The sequence below is a fragment of the Akebia trifoliata genome, chromosome 10 (genome assembly GCF_017979445.1).
Source record: "Akebia trifoliata isolate Shusen 1 chromosome 10, ASM1797944v1, whole genome shotgun sequence".
In the NCBI taxonomy this organism is placed as follows: domain Eukaryota; kingdom Viridiplantae; phylum Streptophyta; class Magnoliopsida; order Ranunculales; family Lardizabalaceae; genus Akebia; species Akebia trifoliata.
This window is the reverse complement of record NC_141384.1, coordinates 6,109,029-6,128,005: the sequence shown is the minus strand read 5'-3', so window position 1 is coordinate 6,128,005 and position 18,977 is coordinate 6,109,029. Positions and strand designations below refer to the sequence as shown.

The window sequence follows — 18,977 nt, the reverse complement described above, 5'->3', positions numbered from 1 at the left end:
TACTACAAGGAGTCTACCATGTTCCTAGAATGACAAAAAATCTATTATCTATTCAACAGATAACTAGGATGGGATGACACGTCTTATTCGGATCCCACGATGTAAAGATCTTTGAGAATGTTAAAGTAGATGACATACCTGTGATGAAAGGAATGTGATTGAAGTTTACATACGTAATGTCGATAGAAGATGCCTACATAAAAAAGATCAGAAAGAATGAGACACCATACCTTTGACATGTACTGTTAGGGCATGCAGGATACAAAAAACTCCATGAGATGGTAAAACGTGAACTTATTAGAGGACTTCAAAAGCTTGATTTTCGTTCAGACACCTTATGTGCAAGATGTTAGTTTGATAACAACTATCTTTTGAAGAATCAAAGTTTCAGTTGAAAGAACCTTTGGAGCGTGTTTAGAAAGGTGAAGTACTCATTAATAAGTGATAAGTGTTCCATGATCACTTTCATCGACGACTTCTCAAGGTATGCTTGGGTATACTTTTGAAAGAAAAATCTGAAGCATTTGAGAAGTTCAAGGAATTTTGTGCAAAAGTAGAGACATTAGCCGAGCACAACATCTGTTGTATACGGTCTGACAATGACGGAGAATATACTTTAGAGGAGCTCAACGAGTATTTGAAACAACATAAAATTAAAAAGGCAAACAAGTAGTTGAACATAAGAATCAACATTTAGATAACACGTGTCAATACATGTTGCACTCTAAAAATGTGTGACCACAATTTTGGACTGAGTCAATGAAGATAACAACGTATGTAATCAACCGACTATCGCAATCTTGGTTTAGGTCTATTTCTTCGAATGAGAAATTACTTGGACAATAGCCAACAGTAAAACATCCTTGTGTTTTAAGGTGTGTTTGTTACATTTTTCTCGTAGAAAATCTATAAACAAAACTTGATAAAAGGGCATTGAGGCACATCTTTGTGGGTTACGATTCCAAGAGAAAAGGTTGGATGTGTTGTGATCTGTAGATAGGGAAGATCTATGTCTCATAAGATGTAATCTTTGATAAAACATCATCGTGGTAGTCAAACGACAATGTTTTGTTACCAGATTCATTAGTGTTTGAAGATGAAGTTCGAATTTATCTCAATAAAGATGAATCGGAGTAGGGGGAGGTTGATCAATCTAGATCTGGATCAGAACTCAAGTTACCAAGGTTGGTAATGCTATTGAGTTTGAAAGTTCTCTAAGAAGTCATAATGACCCTTGAAAAATTGGAATCAGTTCACCAAAGAACATGACATCAGGAGAAAAAACGTTCTTTACAGGTTGAAACCGTCGAAGAAGATGCAAAATTGACGCCTTGAAAATCTTCACGAATAAGATGACCTAACCTCAAATACGCAAATAGTACTTTTGTAGAAATCATTTTGGGAGAGAAAATCTCTTGCAACAACTTGGAAACCCACAACATAGATGAACCGACTTCTTTTGAAGCAACACAAGTAGTAAACAAATAGAAAATCTTAATAGGCGAAGAGTTTGTTACCTTGATCAAGAATGAAATACGAGAATTAGTCCCACGTCCTCAAGAAGTAAAATCAATTACATGTAAGTAGGTGTACAAGGTGAAGAGACTTTCAGATGGAACAGTAGATCATTACAAGATGCGTTTGGTGGCACACAGATTTAGTTACGAAATTGATTTTGATGAAACATTCAGTCCAGTTGCAAAGATTACTTTTGTATGTATGTTGATTGTAATTGTAGTAAGTAAAGGGTGGAAGCTTTGACAATTGAATGTCAAGAATGCATTTTTGCATGGAGAGATTGATAAAGAGATATTTATGGAGTAGCCACGTGAATTTGAGGACCAACAGAAGTTGGACTATGTTTGTAAGTTGTGAAAATCTCTTTATGGACTGAAACAAGCATCGTGAGCTTGGTACGATAAGATTGCAAAATTTTTAGTTTTTAATGGTTACGTGGTGACACTAGTAGATTCGATCCTATTTGTCAATCTATGTGGATAATCTCATCATTAATAGAGATGACAAGGGAAAAATTACATTAATTCGTTGAGATGAAGGAGTTTGAGGAGCTTAAATACTTCCTTGGTTTAGAAGTAGATCAATGTGATAAATAAGTGTTCTTGTGTTAAAAAAAGTATTTTACAAACTTGCTAGGCAAGTTTGGGATGGTGAACTACAAATCAATCTCAACCCCAATAGAAATAAATGACATGTTGAGAAATGATGCGATAAAACTACTAGAGGATGGAACCATGTATTGACAATTAGTCGAAAGCTTAATTTACTTAATGTTGACATGACCATATATTGTTTATGCAGTTGGAGTGGTAAGTAGATTCATACTTGAAAGCAATTCGACGCATCTTACGATATGTAAAAAGCACAGTTGATTTTGGGATTCTTTATGAAAAGAGAATTGTGTGTGAAGTAGTTGGGTACTGTGATGCAGATTAGGTGAATGACTTAACAACACGTAGATCAACTACTGGATACGTATTCAGCTTGGGTTCAAGAGAAGTATCTTGGTGTAGTAAGAGACAACCAACAATGTCACTTTCAATGACTGAAGCAGAATTCAAAGCAATAGCTATGGCAACACAAGAATGTGAGTGACTCATATAGTTGATGTCAGACATCAAGCAACAAAGTAACTATTCAGTTGGACTATATTGTGAGAATAAGAGCACAGTTCAATTGGCGAAAATCCAGTGTTTCACACTCGTACGAAGCACATTGAAGTGCATCATCATTTCATCAGAGAGAAAGTACTAAAATGTGATATTAATCTTTTCTAAAGTTCTCTAAATTTCGATGGCAACTTGGTTCATGAGTAACGAGTTGGCATTGAGGGGCAGTGATAGAGTCATCACTGACTCAAATTCTTTAGGATAGGTAGTTTAATCCTAGTTATATTATGATTGTTTTTTAATTAAATAGAGTTAGGTTAAGATTCTATTTATATCAGATTAGGATTGTTTTAATAGAGTTAGATATTTTAAGAATTCTAGTTGTGTTAGGAGTTTAATTTATTTCCTATCTAAAGATACCTATAGCCATGAGTTAGAATGTGTTGAATTTTGCCTAAGAGAGAATAAAGTTTTATATTATTTTATTGTTCTCTCTACTTCTCTCATTCATCTTTTATGTTTGGTGTAGCGTGTGACGTGTTTCTTGATTTCCTTGCGTATAAATCTTAATACTCACATTAGGGTAGTCGATTGAGTTTGCCATGTGGGGTAGTCAAATTATCACGATTCTTAGCAAAATGCATCGATTCATCCCATAATGTACTTAAGTAATAGAATTCCTTGATGCTATTGTAAAATAATTTTTGAGTTCTAACGAGGCATTGTCCAACTTCTTAATGAGAAATTCTCATCCATGTAGTACAAATGGACTAATGAAGTGTATGATCATCACATTATTGAAATGAAAAATCTAATGATATAACTAAAATTTATGGGGATTGAGATCTTAAGGTTATTTCTTGTATATTTCATATTTAACTCATTACCAACTAAATAAAACTCACTTTATCTTATAACATAAATAAGGAAAAATATTTAATTAATGTATTTTTGATAATGTGTGTTAAAAAGAATTGAGATTGAAGTATGAAAAACTAGAAAATGCATATCTAGCGACTCATGAAAATGGATGTGTAAAGAAGATGAAATGTGCTAATCTAAAGGAACTAAAAAAGAAGTGCATGTCAATTGATCAAGTTGGCAATAGAGGTGTTTTCATCGCCTTTTACTAGAAGAAAAAACACTTGAAAAGAGATTGTCTTAAACATAAAGCATGACTTCAAAACAAAAGCAGAATTATTTTCTTAATATACTATGAATCTAACATAATTGTTGTTACTTCTCAACACTTGGTGCATTGATTGAGGGTATTACAATTCATGTGATCAATATCATACTATGTTCAGGGGCGGATCTAGAGTGGGGGCACTTGCCCCCACAAGAGTTTTCAAATTCTATGAATTAATGTGTTATTGCGATAGATTTTAGCGACGGATAAAGAAAATTTTCACTATTGCCCCTACAATTTTTTTCCACTCTTAGTTGCCCCCACAACTATTTTTTTCACTATTAATTTTTCCCGGAAATTTTTTTCTACTCTTGGTTGCCCCCACGTGAGCAAAATCTTGGCTCTGCCCCTGACTATGTTGGATTTTTTTTTATTAAAAAAATTGACAAAAAGTGAACGAAGATCTATTGAGGAAATTAGATGCATTCTCATGTGAAAGAATGCTATTATTGGTAGAAGAATTGTAGTGATGGATTGTATAAACTTCATTTAAATCTTTTTATTTTTATTTTTTATGATAGCATTTTGTTTTACATGATAATATTGGCATGAAATATAGTATTGTTAATAAGAATCTTCCATGTGTGTCACAAGAGATTGTGACATAAATCTATAAAGAAAATTAAAATATTATTGAAGGATGGAGTCCTTAAAATTTTAGACTTTTCTAACATTAGCATTTGTATGGACTGCATAAAAGGAAAATAGACAAACAAAACTAAGAAAAATGCCCTAAAAGATTCTTAGATATTGTTGATTATGCATACTTACATTTTTGGATCTTTTCTTACTCCATGTTTGAAAAGTCAAATTTAGTTCATCTCATTCATAGATGATCAAACATAATTTATGTTTCTCCATCTGTATATGAGAAGGGTGGGGCACTGATGCTTTCAAAACCAACAAAGTTGAGGTAGATAAACTATCAAGATTTTTTTAAATATAAGAATGGAGTGACACATAAATGAACACAACAAAGAGTATAAATTATACCTTTTTACTATTTCATTGTCTTTGAGGAGTAGGACCTTAAAAAACATAATGTACATCTTAAATAGGCTTCCTATTAAAGTTGTAGTTTTTAAAACACCATTTAAGTTATGTACTGGTTGGAAACATGAACGGATTTACAGTGGGGGCACTTGCATCATAAGAATTTTTGAAGTATTTAGATTAATGAGCAATTGCAACAAATATTTGTGATGGATAAAAAAATCTGTCACTATTGCCCTCATAATTTTTTTTTTCTACTTTTAGTTGCCCTTACAAAAGTTTTTTTCACTATAAGTTGCCTCTCTTTAAGTTATGCAAGGGTTGGAAATAGGGACGGATGTATAGTGGGGGCACTCGCCCCATAAGAATTTTCGAAGTCTTTATATTAATGAACTACTGCGACAAATATTAGCGACAGATAAACAAATCCATCACTATTGCCCTCATAATTTTTTTTTTCTAGTTGTCCTTACAAAAGTTTTTTTTCATAATAAGTCCCCCCTTTAAGTTATGCAATGGTTGGAAATATGGGCAAATTTACAGTGGGGGCACTTGTCCCATAATAATTTTTGAAGTCTTTAGATTAACGAGCTACTGCAACAAATATTAGCGGCGGATAAAAAAAATCCGTCACTATTGCCCCTTAATTTCTTTTTTCTACTTTTAGTTATCCTTATAAAAGTTTTTTTTAAAAACTATAATCCCCCCTCAGTTGCCCTCACATGGGCAAAATCCTGGCTCTGCCCCTGGTTGGAAAGTAATTTTAGGGCATATACACATATGACGCTATCTAGTATAAATCACGTTGTATAATTTACGAGATAAAAAGTTTGATCAAATGATAGTCAGTCAAATATTTCATTGGATATGTAGAAAAGTGTAAGGGATTCAAGTTCTTTTGTCTTTCTCATGCATCCAATATTTTTGAAGTAAGAAATGTCAAATATCTTGAAGATGGTGATATAATTAACTAGCAACTATTCTTACCAAATGATGACCTCAACTTCTAATATGCTTATTGAATGTTAATTTGCTCAACTTCTGCGTCCGTGATTCCTAGTAATCAACTATACTACCAAACAAAACTTTTAGTTGTTGACCCATATATTTTTTTTCTACTTTTAGTTGCCCTTAAAAAAGTTTTTTTCACTATAAGTTGCCCCTCCTTTAAGTTATGTAATGGTGTGAAACATGGACGGATTTATAGTGAGGGCACTTGCCCCATAAGAATTTTCGAAGTCTTTATATGAATGAACTATTGCAACAAATATTAGTGACGGATAAAAAAAATCCATCACTATTGTCCCCATAATTTTTTTTTCTACTTTTAGTTGTCCTTACAAAGTTTTTTTTTTCATTATAATTCTCCCCTTTTAAGTTATGCAATGGTTGGAAACAAGGGCAGATTTACAGTGGGGGCACTTGCTCCCATAAGAATTTTTGAAGTCTTTAAATTAATGAGCTACTACGACAAATATTAGCGATGAATAAAAAAAATCCGTCACTATTACCCCCATAATATTTTTTTTTCTATTTTTAGTTGTCCTTACAAAAGTTTTTTTTCACTATAATCCACCCCCCGCCCCAATTTGTTTCTATTCTTAGTTGCCCTCACATGGGCAAAATCCTGGCTCAGCCCCTGGTTGGAAAGTAGTTTTAGGGCATATACACATATGACGTTATCTAGTATAAATCACGTTGTATAATTTACAAGATAAAAAGTTTGATCAAATGATAGTCAGTTAAATATTTCATTGGATATGTAAAAAAGTGTAAGGGATTCAAGTTCTTCTGTCTTTCTCATGCATCCAATATTTTTGAAGTAAGAGATGTCAAATATCTTGAAGATGGTGATATAATTAACTAGTAACTATTTTTACCAAATGATGACCTCAACTTCTAATATACTTATTGAACGTTAATTTGCTCAACTTTTGCGTATGTGATTCCTAGTAATCAATTAACTATAGTACCAAACAAAACTTTTAGTTGTTGACCCATATTAATTTTTTGGGTTTAACATAAAACAGAAAGCCCAATGGATACCAAACCAAAATTTAAAATCCTAAAACACTTCTAGGTGCCAAAAGTGGGATCTCCCAAACACTCACCTAATTTTGAAAGCCATGCAAGGAGATCAAACAAGTCAAAACTCAAAAAAACTATATAGTTCATAACAAATAAATGTTGAAAAAGAAATATGAAAAATGTGATTGAGATAGATAAATTATTCATGTCTCAAAAACTCCCTACCCAATATTATGTTTGATTGATATTTAAAAAAAATTCTTCCACAGATCACATGGTATTAATGACTAATTAAGGTCAACTTTATTGTTGGGATGAGGGGTCCCACTTCGAGGTTGCATGAAGGACGCGTGGAGGGCAGAGATGACGACTTCACGGTTATATTGTCGGCTTGACCGGGTCTCGAAAGCTGGCAAAGGCATTAGAGACACGTAGACGGTAGACCCCTTGTTTTTAGGTACTAAAGAAACAGAAAGACACCCCTCTTTTTCTGGGTTTTTTCAACATCGCTCCTTTGCTTTCTGTTTCTAACCAAACCAAAACGAAACCTCTCTCTCTCTCTTTGTTCGTCCTTTTCTCCTTTAAGTTACCTCTCTCTCTCTCTCTCTTTCTCTCTTTCTCTCTCTCATGGCATTTCTCCGTCGCTCCTCTTCTCTTTCAGGTACTCTCTCTCTCTCTGTGCGTGTGTGTGTGTGTTTTTTAGATTTCTTGATTTATTCTCTTTTGAAGTCTCATTTTCTTGATTTGAATACTTGATGTCGAGTAAACTGTTCATGCATGTTGAATTACTAGATCTTACCTTGATTTCTTATTGAATTTCTTGATTTTTGTTCTATTTTTGCACCAGAGTTTAATTTGTTAAAGTTCATGATTTGAATTTGATAAATCTTCATCATTTGTTAGTTTGAATTTGTTTATTATTGTTATTATATTTCGAATTTCTGGTCTTGCACCAGTGATTAGATCAATTGCGTCGGTTTTTTATTTTTAAGTTTAAATTTGTTTTTAAAGTTCAGAATTTGTGTTAATTTCGCAGGTACTTAGGTTCAGAAATTGGGCGTGATGCAGCAATTATCAGGATCTCTGGCTTTCAATCTCATGCGCGAATAGAAATACTTTCTTTTTCTGTAATCTGGAGCTAAGAACAATTTCTTTCTTCAGGGTAGTTTGGTTAATCGCGATCATGGGATATTTGAATTCAGTTTTTTCTAGCAGTGGAAATCATGTTGAGGATTCCCCTGTGAGCGGTGGTGGTCTCAGGTGAATCAATTTTCTGCAAAATTGTTATTTTGGATGCAATTAAATTATTTCTATATTTCACGTGACGATTAGTTCTTGTTGATGTTCTGTTTATTCTCATTTGTTTTATGAATAATGATTCGCTAGTGCAGATCTTAGTTTTATGGAGCCATCCATGCATTATAGGAATTTGATTTGGTTTTGAGATAAATGCATGTTCAATTTAGTGGAGATTAGTCTTATTTTGAATTGGATTCCCCCAATTTTCTTTGTAGATATAATTTATTTGAATGCATATTGTTTGAATTTTACTTGAAGATTCGACTGTAGGAGGAAATCTATTCATAGACAAAAATTGTCATTATGGACAAATGTCTACGCTGTTGTTGTGGGGAAGAAAATTAAAATAATTATTAAGGTAGGTAGCAGATTCCGACAGTTTTTATCCAACACTATATAATGTTTGAATCATATTGAAAAGTGACCAGAAAGTAAATTGCATGCGTTAGCGTTGTTCAAATGCCATGGATTAGCGAATTGCCGTGGCAGTGCTACGTTGGCAGCATGAATTAGGTGCAAAGAGTCAAAGTGTTGTTAAGTGTTCGGTGTAAAAACCTCGTGCTAATCAGTTCATTAAGTGTAGCAACAACAAAAAAAAAAATTAATTGGAAATTAGAAAAAGTCAAAGTTGTTACTATAGGAAAATTATTAATTTGGTTCCAATAATGATCAATTAGAATAGAAAAGAAATTTGCATCAAGTCCTTAACTAATAGTGACAAATGGAACATCATGCAATTTCTAATTATAATAAGTTAACCTAAAATCTATCTAGCAAAGAGGGCAAGTGTGTAAGTGTTGTTTGCTGATTTAAGTGTCAAGCTTACTAACCCTCACAAACTGATGCACTGACACACCTGTACTATTTTTTGCACGAATAATTTTGATCATTTCTTTTCTGTTTCAATTGTAGCAAGTACATTTTATGTTTTGGAATGACCTACCTTAATAACAACTTTTACTTTAAGTCATTAGATTCAGTAGTGGGTTCATTAATTGCACATAATATCTCAAATTATAGCTTAAAATGTATTAGTTCATATTAGGTTTATAACATATAAAAATATATTTAACTAAGTGGTTACACATTACAATCATGAAACTATGTATAAATAATAGCTTGTTAATTGGAACAAATTAAGATTTGTTTGAAAAGTTTGTCAGCATGTGTCTAACATGGAAATTCATAGTCTAAAAAAATATTAAAAAAAATGTGTATTTCATTGCTTCCAAAATTAAAAATAGAGAAGGCGATTTATGATGAAAAGAAAATGTGGAAAAGATAGAATTGTTTATGAATTACAGATATGTTATCTTTGTGCTGATAATTAAAAGGAAAAAAAAAAGAAGAATGAAAATTAATCTTCAATAGAAAACAAGAAGGAATAAAAAAAAAAGGATTTATTTTAAGATGCATCACTTGAAGTTCTCACCTCAAAGTGGTGCTCATGCAATACCATAGTGATGTATAGAATCAAGACATATATGGAACGTCCATAATAAGAAGTCCCAGGGTCCAAGCCTTGCCCTAACTCACCAATCCCTATCACGGTCAATCATAATGGAAATCTCTTTCCTTGGGTCTGTGATACAGATTTCTAGGAGCAATAATTATCCTGCGCAGCTGCGTGTGGTTATTAGTTTCACGACGTGAAGTCTATTAGAAAGAAACTATTCATATATCATATTGACACGACACAATTTGGGTGATGTTGTTCTGCAACTCTGTCCATATATGTGTAAGATGCAAGGAAACTAGGGGAATGGTCCGACTCATTCTTGTTGACTAGACGTGGGCATGGTCATGTTGACACCATTTGTGCTTGAATCAATTTTTTTATATTCGAAAGTGTGAAAGCTAACTAGTGATAATACTAGAAGAGCGTATACCTGCTTTTTTTGGGCACTATTCCGGTTAATTAGTATATTAAGTTTTATTAACATATCAACATTAACATGTAAGTTTGTAAGTATGAGATGGTAATGATTTATGAGACTTTGATGAATGTAGTTGAGAAGAGCCACACAAGGTTCTACATGGTTTCACTGCATTATTTTCTACAGGACTTGAGTTGCAATTTCCAACTAGCATTCATGAATAGAGGTCTAGCATGCAATTCTTGGAAGGAAAGCATTGTTGCATGCATATGGGTGGGGGTGTCAGAGTTCAATGTAGATATGGCATGTCGGATTTGAAAAATCTCCCAAAAATATTATTTGTGTTGTCAACATTATGTTTAAAATAATTTCTTATTTTTTCAATAATAAAGATAATAAAGATTATGTGATGGGATATATTCTGACATATATCATGTATCCATGGATAGGTGAGTACATAGATTTTATGTTGTATTTCCTACAACTAAAATTTTAGTTGGAAAGAGTAGAACTTATAATCTCTGATAAACATTAATTGATTATCTTGCAATAAAGAAAGCGAACATGGTCAAAAGTGTTGAATTAGATTTTTTGGAGTATCGGAATCTGATACTTCACCATTTCTGAGGAGTCCTTGCTATAACATGGAACTTCTTAAGGAGACACATTTACATACTGCGCCTTGTGGGGTTTGAGCGCTCCGCTGATTTGGGTGCAACAGCTGTGGAGGCTGTTCTTCTTGAATTATCCATACAACAATTGTACCCTCCACTATATTAAGCTTCCTTATGTGGGATATATAACACCAAGTCTGTACATGTTCTTAGCCATAGATATTGTACATTTCAGAGCATGAACAAGTGTATTAAAATCTTTATTTTAGTTATATTTATAATAATTATAATTACGTTAGGGAATATATGATTACAGTTATTTTAAGATGTTGTTTAAAATATCCTGCCAAAGCCATGGTTTAATTTTTCAAGATTTGGCAAGCGTAACTTCTGGGTGGCACGTGGTTGTACCATGTTTTGGTATTAACTGTCAAACATTGAAGGCCTACTATATCTTAATTACTGTAGAAGCTTTTTATGAGACAGTTTCTTTGCCACACTTTGGGTTAATGAATATGAAATTATTTCCAAATTCATAGATTTAATTGCCTTGCGGAATGAAAAACTCGATTTTGAATACCCTTTGTATGAAATGTGTTCTCTCTCTCTCTCTCTTTTGATTGGTAAAATCAAATTTATTGAATAAGAAGAGAACTTGTTGCAGTCTCTTGCCTACAAGAAGTGAGGATGACCCACACCTTATCAAAGAGAGTTACTTTAGCATTTTACCATGCTAAGTGTAGGCATAATGGGAAAGGTCATAATAGGGATAAGTAACAAATACTTATTTTGGTGGAAGGTTAGTTGCAATGGTAGGTGGGTTATTTGGATTGGAAGAGTGTATCTTTGAATAAGAGTGAGTCCCCATGCTTTGGGAGTAGTTTGTTTTAGCAATTTCTCATGCATTGGTTTGTGCATAGTTTTGGTGGGAAAGTGTTGCTCTTTATGTAGCTTTGCCTATAAAAGTAAGAGGGCTGGTGTATGTTTTTGGAATCAAATGAGTTTATGTATTTACGAATATTGTAAGCTTTAGAGATTTTTCTTTGAATTGAGGAATTTAGTAGAAGTTTGTTCTTATTCCTTCAATTTATCTTGGGTAATATCTTAACTTTTTTTATTTTATAGCATTGTTGTTTCATTTGAACCCCTTCATTTGTTCTCTTTGGTTGTTTATTTACTACGTTCTTGTTATTCCATTTAGAATAACTTGAGCGTACGTCAGAACTTTACCCAGAGAAGAAAACAGTCTAGCAATTTGGAAGATCCCTAGAGCTTGAGTAAATAGTGGGTGAAACTCAATCAACCTAGAAAATAAACAATCTAGGGCCTATCAATTACCTCCATCAAAGGATGAATTCTTCAAATCCGTATCCTTTGAATTCCTGATGCAGGACGATGATGGGAGATAAGAAAATGGAATTTGATCTAGGCAAAATAAGGGATTTATGAAAATTTGATTGGGGATTGGGTTAAGGGTTATAGGTTTGTAAGGTAAGGAAATGATTAAAGGTTTCAAGAATCAAGAATCAAGAAAGGGATTTCAAGATTCAAGAATCAAGAATCAAGGAAGAGATTTCAAGAATCAAGAATTAGGGAAAACTTCGTTTATGGATTGGTTTCGTGAAATGATTAAAGGTTTCTTGATCTCTCACAAATAATAATTAATAAATAAAATAGAAAAGATGGATTAAAGAAGATATAGAGGATAGGAAAAAAAATAAAAGAAAGAAAAAAATGATATTTACCTTGGAATCACCCCAATGATTTCTATGGCATCAACCATGTTGAATGCACAAATATTTGAAGAAAAATAGAAATTTCTTGTTTATTCCATTCATTCTCTGTAAATAAACTCTAATATATCTATTAACAAAGAAAATCAACCAAGGGTCCTAATAAAATTAAAATACCTAATTTTTGTGACGCTCTCTCTCCTAAATTTTCAACTCTAATAAACTTAAATAAAACACACCCTAAAGTTACCAAACTGCCCCTAAATATTATACTAAGACCATGGCCAATAAAATAATAAAATAAGCAAAAAAAAAAAAAAAAATGAAAATAAAGCCCCAAAACAGAAATCTGAATTAAAATTAAAATCTACTCTTCAATATTTAATGTCTCCATCAATTCTCCTCGACTGGGAAGATTTCGCCATTGGCGAAATAAAATTGTAGTAATTCTTATCATCGGTTTTGTTTGCATTAACTCCTTTAGAATAGAAGGACCAATGATACAAAAGGATTTGATATCCATAGTCACAACTTCAAGGGGATTCTTTTGGTGATCAAAGACCTTTTGTTCCTCTCTTTCCACAAGTATGTGAGTTGGAATATTTTTTCTAGGGTCTCGAGTCTTGACTGAATGGCATATGCTTAATTCTACTACAACTTTTATAGACTCTAATAGTAGTTAATGGGGTGCATGACAGGAGAGTCGATGATGTGGATATTTTGATGATACATTTATGTGCTTTAGATATCTTAAACTTTCCTGGTTATATGGTGAATTGCATGAGTGGAGATTTAGTCATGTTCAGTGCAAAAATATTACACATTCTCAATCTAAATACATGTTATTTTCTCTTGTAAATTTAGCTGGTCTCAGAGTACTCGCTAGAGTTTTTGTTGCTTTATGTATAGCATTACATGAGATGCATGCATGAATGTCTCCAATACTAATTAGGAACCTGTTTCTTGGCAACAGTCAGAATGGACAATTTAGCTATGGATATGCAAGTTCCCCAGGGAAAAGGTCTTCAATGGAAGATTTCTATGAGACCCGAATTGATGGCATTGATGGAGAGATAGTTGGCCTGTTTGGAGTCTTCGATGGTAGGTAGCCTTGTTCTTTTTATTTATTTATTTATTTTTTAAATTTGTTACCAAGACATGCCTTTGTTATTATGCAAATATATAAACTGCTGCATGTTTGCTAAACTTGTCGCTGTTTCAGGTCATGGGGGTGCTCGAGCCGCAGAATATGTTAAACAAAATCTCTTCAGTAATTTGATCAGCCATCCGAAGTTTATCTCTGATACCAAGTCTGCAATAGGTGCTCGTCTTTTTAGCTCATCAGTATAATTGTGTAATTTTTGTTTCACATACAGCTGTTTAAACTTCCTTATTTCTGCAGCTGATGCATACAACCACACAGACTCGGAATTTCTCAAGTCAGAAAATAGTCAGAACAGGGATGCTGGCTCAACAGCTTCGACTGCCATTCTTGTTGGTGATCGTTTGCTAGTTGCAAATGTTGGGGACTCCAGAGCTGTTATCTGCAGGGGTGGAAATGGTAAGCCTTGGCAAAGTTTTTTAAACTGTTGGAAAGTTTTTCCACACCTGATGTAGTTTCATCTTATGCTCAAAAGTTAGGATGAAGGCAACATAAAATTGAAAATTCAACTTAATGTGAAGAGAACTTGCTGATAGGGTTTATAGATATCACACAAATCAAATAACAAGCCCCACGTTTCACATAAGGATATCATTGCACCATGCACTTCGGAGATTTTTTTCATGTGTTGCCAAAAGGCTAAACAGCCAAAGTGTACTATGAGGGAGGCTTGCATGAGGGAGGATTTCATAACAGCCCGCGAAGAAAACATTACAAGTGAGACCTAAAATGAAAATAAACCAGTGTGGGTCAGGAGGAGGAAATATAGGTTGTCCAGGGTTTTGAGGACAAGGAAGTTGAAGTATAGGATCAAGCCTTCACCTCTGGTCCTGGTGGTTATGTGATAACTTGATCTCAGAGCAAACATAAATCTCATAACTGAATCTTACTATAGTTAAGAGTTAAGACTATGATGGAAACCTCTAAACTTCATAGAATCTCGAATGATACCAACAACAATGGGAAATGACCAAACAAACTTCTCTAATTTAAATACTAATTACCCAACTCCTTTTATTATATCTGATAGCAACTTGTGGATCAGATGGCTTTTGATCTCTGTCTCAATACCTCTATCTTTTTTTGATGTCAAGATATTGCCTTAGAGACCAGAAACAAACAAAAGCTCCAGTTCTAGCAAAATGGTGGAGTTCAATTGTCTCTTAAAATCTCTAGTATTTTGCTATCTTCAGAAAATGACAAAAACTTCAATTCTTCACAAAGACGATGGAGGTTTTATTTTCTCTAAAAAACTTGGACTATTATGTGGTTATGGACCAAATCAAACCAGAAATTTGATCCATTCCAACCTGATTAGGCTCAAGATCAATGATTTGGGTTTCAATAAGAATTCAATCTAATAACTTATCAGATTAGTTCTAGATCAATCTTGTCTGATCCCATAATAAGGGTGTTTGAGTCTTTTTTATTATTATTTAATTTCCATATCTTTTCCACATAAAGCCCAAAAAAACAAGGATAAAATTTCTTTATGAATTTCTCTTGTAAAAAATATCGACAATGTGAATTGTGATTTTTCCTAAAAAGATCATTTAGAAATGGTAGTTCTAATGCATACATCACTGTCATTGAAGTTTCGTTATTCCATGACTTCTATCCATTTGTAGGCACATCTCATAATGTATTTGATTTTCTATGTTGGTGATACTATCATTGGATCATACATGCATCATGATGCACTTCTTTTACATATTTTGATGTGTATTGCATCAACATTTTAGCTTCTTGTAGCATTATCAGTCAAGTGTGATGCTCAGTATGGGTGTACAGACATTGGTTGTACCGTTGCATGTGTTGTCCTGTTCTGTGAACTTTATCCTATTTTATGCCTTAGGAACTAATAAGCTTGAGCATATTTTAGTTGAAGTTTTATTGGATTTTATTTTTTAATTTTTTGGGTCATTTCACAATCTGCTGAGGACTGAACCATTTCAAATTGTAATGACTACCAAAAAATAATGGTTCTTTACAACTTTCACGTCTTTCTAATATTTTGTGTGTGAACTTGACATGGTAAAGAAAAACAAGAAAAGTGGACAGTTAGGGTGCCCTTGAAAGAACTTTATCTCTAGGATTTTTTTAAGATCAAGTTTGAGATTTGGTCTTGTTGTGCATATTAGGAAACTAAAATCATGAGAAATCATGTTATGTGTCAGACAATACATATACAATAGAAAAAGTTTGATACACTTTGGTGCCTTACATAATTAGGAATTTAGAAAATAAAAAAAAGTCAAAAATAAGTTGCATCAGGGATAATGATGGACCATTATGGTTGAAATTGCATAGCTGCAGAGGAATTATTCCAATCACTGTGGTCAGAAACGTGAATCCTATTTTGTCATTGCTAATTGCATATTACTTACAAGGTTGGATTATCATAAACTGATATTGATCTCAGACCATGTTTTTCTGTTCCAAGTCTGAAATTGTCTTGTTTGGGAAAATTAATCCTGGTATTGGTGGTGGTGGTTCTAATGTTGGCTTTTCCAACAATATATATGGCTATAAGAATAGACAGGTTTTAAAGGATTAGTTGCTTGTTACATTGTTTACTTGCTTCCATGTAAAGTGCCTGGTAACTTCCTGCAGCTATAGCTGTTTCGCGTGATCATAAGCCAGACCAAACTGACGAGCGGCGACGGATTGAGGATGCTGGGGGGTTTGTGATGTGGGCTGGTAAGAGCACAATTTCAAATTAGCTTTTGTAGCAGTCATTTTATAGGTTTTTGTGTTTTATTATGTTTTTTTTTTCTTCTAAATCCTTGTTAAAAGAAGCATAAAATTTTGTTTTGCTCAGGCACTTGGAGAGTGGGTGGTGTCCTTGCTGTATCTCGTGCATTTGGTGATAGGCTCTTGAAGCAATATGTTGTTGCAGATCCAGAAATTCAGGTCTGAATCTCAGTAATGAGCTTGCCAAAAAAAAAAAAAAATCTCAGAAATGATACCATTTGACTTACCTGTTCTTCAATCAAACTGTATGCTTATCCATGTAAAATTTAGATATGCTTGTCCATTATTATGTCCTATGTATTACTTAGGTGCAACACACAAACTGAGTAGCAATTTTAGGAGAGTAGATAAAACTTGGATGAATAGTAAGTATTTAATGTTTATGTAGAGGGTGGATAAACATAATAAAATTAGGGTTTTGTTAACGTGTGCCCTAAGGGCACATGTTAAAGTGCAATAAATACACTTTGGAAATTGGAATCTGAGGGCATTTTAGTAAAAAATAGTTTTTTTAAGGGTATTTTCGGTACAAAATCCAATTCCCAAAGTGTATTTATTGCACTTTAACGTGTGCCCTTAGGGCACACATTAACAAGACCCATAAAATTAATTAGAATGATACAGGAATTATGTAGGTAAACTAAACCGAGGAAAGAGAAAACCATTCAGACCTCTTCTAACTAATAAACATCACCTAATCTATTTTATCCTTCTAAAATGAATTACTTTTTTTTTTTTTGAACCGAGGTATCCGGGCTGCTTAGAGCACCCTACAAATCCTTGGGACACTTGCAGTCCCCTCCCCCCACACGCACCAGAATCTAAGCAATGAACATCACCTAAACTATTTTATCCTTCTAAAATGAATTACTCTTAATTTTTTTTTTTTTTTTGAACCAAGGTATCTGGGCCTCACAGTCCCCTCTCCCCACACGCACCAGGTAATTTCTGGGATAAATCCTTAAGGGTGGGCCCTAAGGTGGGATTTGAACTTAAGACCTCCATGTCCTGAGTTGTGATCTTGGCCATCTTAGATGGTTAAAATGAAATGCTCATGATTATTAATCATTATCTTATCCCAGATATTGGGGTCGGCAACGTGAATTCTATTTTTCCATTGAACTCTTTCTAGAGTCATATCTCTCAAGGCATGTGTCTTCGTATCATTTCATACTACCTCAATCCACATCATTTATGGCCTTACTCTCCTTTTTCTTGAGCCCCAACTTATTGTAACTGACATTGTCACATTCATCTGTATAGTTGCCAAGCTTGTCAGTAAGCATGCCTGTATAAATTGGGCCTAAAATCCTAGTTGAAGCCTAGCTCGTCTCTTTGTCGGTCCGATCCGGATCATAGGAAAGATTCTCATGTTGAAGACTGACTGTATTTGGGCCAATTTATGGGCCGTGATTGTGGTGGGTACGGAACTGAGAGGGAGTGGTTGGGTAGAGACGTGAGGGTGGCTAATTGTTTGCTTTGTTTTGTAGATTTGGACATTTTTTCTTGACACAAAGTAGAGAAAGTGAAATGGATAGAAATTTAATCTCTATGTAGTCTTCATTGAAGAGTGAAAGTACAAATTTGACCCCAAAATGTGATTGTTACCTTACCCCCTTCCCATTTTTTTTTTTGATCAATACCCCCTTCCCAATTTTAAAATTTAAAATCCTGAAAGAAGACAAGAAAATGAATAGATGATAGTGCTTATTGTGTTTTGAACTACACACATAAGTGGGTGGGGCCCGGTATTTCTACGGTCCTTAAAATCAAACCCAAGCAGGCTTGGCCCTGTCCTATAACAAAACAGGCTTAGCGAGCCCAAGCCAGATCCATGATGGACCTTTCCAGGCCCATAAACAGCCCTGTTGTGGCTAGACAAAGTCTCTCCCTAGCCGTACTTGATGAAACCCTTGTTTACATGGAAGGTTATGTGCCTTAAACAATTGGTGGCTTTTGAGTTATCATTTCTGTTCTCCTTTTTGTTGTTCATTTCTACACTACAACTTCTGATTCAAATTGCTATTCAAATTACAGGAAGAAGTGATTGACAGCTCTCTTGAATTTCTTATCCTTGCTAGCGATGGACTCTGGGATGTTGTCACAAATGAGGTTTTATTTTCTCCCAACACATCTTCATAAAAAAAAGGAAATCGTTTTTAGCCATTCATGCTATATCTGACACATGGCACATGTATGAATTGGTCCAAACTGTTCAGGCTGTTGGTCTCTGCTTGAATGAGCAGTAGCCTGAACCTGAAACTCACAATACTGGATAATACTAAGATCAATTAATGTACCGAGAACCTTTTTTTGAAATGTTGCATTAATCATCGAACAGTCTGGACTGATTCATAGGTGTGCCGCACACACAACATAGCCTTGAGGACACACGGCATGGTCGCACAATCTTTTTTTTTTAACAGCAAAACCCGAATTCCATTCCACTTTGTTTTCTGAAATATGTCAGGAGGCAGTTTCCATGATCAAATCCATTGAGGATCCAGAGCAGGCAGCCAAGAGGCTTATGCAGGAAGCATATCAGAGAGGCAGTGCAGATAACATTACTTGTGTTGTTGTCCGTTTCTTGGCTAACCAAGGGGCTTCATCTCGTAGCAGCTCTGAGTAAGCAAGCGTCAAGCATCTTTTGCTAGCTCCGTGCTTGGGTTTGCTCTCTTGTTCTCTCACTCCATCCATATAG

At 34.1% G+C, this 18,977-nt stretch overlaps 1 pseudogene across 1 annotated transcript; it reads left to right on the top strand.

Annotated features, from left to right (window-relative positions):
- Positions 1 to 7,341: 7,341 nt before the first annotated feature.
- On the top strand, positions 7,342 to 18,977 carry LOC147392968 (putative protein phosphatase 2C 59; annotated as a pseudogene). Its single transcript, XR_015182257.1, has 9 exons — positions 7,342 to 7,498; positions 7,874 to 8,097; positions 13,334 to 13,461; positions 13,583 to 13,681; positions 13,763 to 13,921; positions 16,136 to 16,222; positions 16,344 to 16,435; positions 18,314 to 18,388; positions 18,747 to 18,977. The product of XR_015182257.1 is annotated as a putative protein phosphatase 2C 59 (transcript).